The sequence below is a fragment of the Zalophus californianus genome, chromosome 9, assembly GCF_009762305.2.
Source record: "Zalophus californianus isolate mZalCal1 chromosome 9, mZalCal1.pri.v2, whole genome shotgun sequence".
Taxonomy (NCBI): domain Eukaryota; kingdom Metazoa; phylum Chordata; class Mammalia; order Carnivora; family Otariidae; genus Zalophus; species Zalophus californianus.
In genome coordinates, this window is record NC_045603.1 from 26,642,427 (window position 1) to 26,645,599 (window position 3,173).

Genomic DNA, 3,173 nt, shown 5'->3' on the forward strand with positions numbered 1-3,173 from the left:
TGCTCCCCACCCAGCCCAGGCCCTGCTCCCAAGCCCGGGCGCGGGGACAATCTCACAGTCATTTCAGTCTGACTTTGGGCACAGCCTTTGATTGTCCTGTTCTCTTTGACCCCAACTGATTTACTGTTCATTTTGATTTTAAGTGAATATTGAAAATCATTCGCATTTCCTGGAGTACTGGGTAAGAAAGGTTACGTGGCTGGATAGGAATTGAGCTCAGGAAGCCGACTCAGGATCCAGACTCCCACCAGGGCTCACCCATAGAGTGAATAATCTTATGTATCAATACAATAATTTCCTTACAACTTGCAAAGGGGTTTTCCCATGTACAGCGTGACTGATTCTGTCGGTGAATCTCTTTCCTCTTTGCCTGAAAAGGTTGATTCGTTTGTTTATTTCTCAACCAGGATTTTCTTGAGCACGGAAGTGCTTCAGGTGTCAGGGTGAAGAAGACAGGCTTGGTTCCCGATTTTGGTGGAGCTAGTGCTCTAGTAGAGGAGACAGAGTGAACAAAGAAGTGCAGGAAACACGAATTTGTTGTAAAGGGGATGTATGCTACAAAGAAGAAGCATAGGCTGCTGGGAGAGGGGCCAGCCTGGAGTCAGCCAATGTCCTCACCTGAACCTTGGCCACAGCTTTCCTCCAAGTTCACCCTGCTGCTGAATTCCCTTCTCTTCCTGCTGTAAATGGATGCAAATCAGGGCCCCCCAGGAGCGCAAGAGTCAGTGTTTTCAAGGCTGCATATCCCCAGGTGAGGTAACCAGAGTCAGTCTTCCCGGACTCTCCTCCCTACTCATTTACACTCCTGGGATGAATGCCTTGGCAAGGCATTAACTATTTTGCATGATGAAATTCACATTGCAGATTTCTTCTGTGACCTGATGATTAACAACTTCTGAAAACAAGAAAGCAGTTCTGGGTACTGCACCCTCCTCCTCCTCTTCAGTGTTTACTGAGCACCTACCAGATATAGGGCTGTGCATTCAGTGCCAAGGATCCAAAACGACCCTAGAGACAAAAGGGGGAATATGCTAAAAGCTGAGGGCTGGTACAGAATCATGGCCCTCAGAGTTTGTGATTTTATCAACAGCTGAAAAAGAGAGCTCTCTTAGTTAAAAGGTTAAAAGAGGTCTAATATAACAGTGTCTTAAATAAGATTTAAAAAAAAGAAAAGTTTATCTCTACCAGGAAAGGTAGGTGCTGGAGGTAGGTGCTCCTGGGTTGATAAGGATGCTCTGCTCCAAGAAGGGCTCAGGGACCCAGAGACTCCTTCTCCCTTATTTCTTTGCTATGTTTGACCTCTATTCTTAAGGTCATGGTCCTCTCAAGGTCCAAAATGGTTGCCCCAGTTCCAGTCATCACTTCCAGTAGGAAGGAGGAAAAGATAAGAGAGGCAGAGGGTAGGGAGTGGGTCATTTACAAAGAAGGCTCCCAGGTTAAGACTCACGCACTTTACAAGTTATTGGACGGAACTTAGTCACATGGCCCTTACAGTGGCAAGGAAGGTGGATATGCAGTTCTTATTTTGGGGAGCCGTGTGCCCAGCTAATAACTGGAAATTCTGTTACTGGCAGCCTTTGCCATCAAGCCTGACTTAGGGTGTCAACATCTAATTTTGCCAGTAAATATGAAATGCGCTGACAATTCTTCTTCCGCAATATATCACAAATCCACCCTCACTGCCACAGTCTTTCATAATTTCTCACCTTGCATTAATGCAACAGCCTCTCTCTGTTGCCAGGGTGATCAGTCCAAGATGTAAATTTAATCATATCAGCCCTCTGCTTAAAATGTCTTGGTGGATCCCTATTGCCTTGAAAGAAAATGTAAACTCTTTAATAAGACCGAAAGTCCTGTTGACACACCGTTGTCTTCTGTAGCCGGATCTCTCACGACTTCCGCACATGCACCCAACAGTGCGGGCATACTAGATGGCAGGCAGTGGCCAGGATGTTCCCTTGCTACCTCCTCTGCTTGGAATAGTTTCTCCTCCAATCTTGGCATCTGGCCAATTTCTACAGAACTTGGCTGAGGTTAATCCTCATTGGGAAACAAACCTTTGCCGAATCTGTGTCCCACGCCTCTGACATCTCCTTCTCCCTCCTCCCCCACCCCTTACCTCCACGCACAAAGCCAGACCTATTCAAAGAACTGGATGCTGTTGCCTGGGTAACAGTGAGTACCAGCCAATGGTTGAAGCACCAGCCACATTTGCAGCGGGGCTTCTGGTCGTGGATTTCTGGTTGGCACTGTTGGCCACACCCTTTCTTGAAGGACTCTCCCTCTCCTTGGTCATGCCTCTCCCCTGGCCCTCTGCTTCTTCTTATTCTGCTCACCCTGAAATGTTGATGTCTCTAGAGATAGGGTTTTGGTCTTCTCTTCTTATTCCACAGACATTCCCCAAGATTCTTCATTCCCCTTTATGACTTCACGTGCCACCCATTGAGTTCTAAATCTCGATTTCCAGATTAGATTTCTCTTTGGAGCTTTGGACGTGAATGTCAAACTATCTACTGAAGACATGGATTAGGGAGGGGCATTTCCCAAAATGGAAGTGATGCAGCTTCACCCTCCCACCCCAACCCTATCCCCACCCCAAAGTATCGTTGCCTACTGCAGGCCAGGAGTCTGGAAAATGACCCTCTGCCTTTGCTTGCTCCTTGGTGCAGGGTGTGCACCCCATCTAGAAAGGGCCACCAGCCAAAATTTTCCCTCTCAGCACATCTAGTCTCAGGGCTTCATGTAATTTCCCTCAAGAGCTCTCTTGGAGACAGAAAACTTCCTCCTCCTTTTCCCCCCGAGGGAAATGTGAAGCAACAGAATACTCAGGACAGAAGAGCTGTCAGCAAGTCAGGGACAGCTCCGGGTAAAGGCATCCAGATGTCCCCCCCGGGCTGCCACCTCCAGCAGGGCTCCTGCCACAGGAGAGCATTGGGTTTCAGGCTTTGATGGAGGTCCTGCTGAGTGAAGGAGAGGCGAGGCTGAGCTTTCTGCAGCCCGTGATCTTCCCAGAAGAAAGAAGGGAGAAAGGGGAGACTTACATGCTGCTTTCCCCACACAGCCGCTGCCCTCTGGGTACTCCTTTAAATATGTAATTTGTAATTCAGGTCATTTTCCTGCTCATCATCTACCTCCAGCTTCCTGTACCTGGTCAGAATCCTTCCTCAAGCCTG

General features: G+C 48.0%; 1 long non-coding RNA gene across 1 annotated transcript; it reads right to left on the reverse strand.

Moving 5' to 3' along the window:
* Positions 1–231: 231 nt before the first annotated feature.
* On the reverse strand, positions 232–2,389 carry LOC113922852. The gene is made up of 3 exons (XR_003520085.1): positions 2,337–2,389; positions 1,707–1,813; positions 232–1,008 (listed from the first exon to the last, which is right to left on the reverse strand). It is a non-coding gene; the product is annotated as an uncharacterized LOC113922852 (long non-coding RNA).
* Positions 2,390–3,173: the final 784 nt, after the last annotated feature.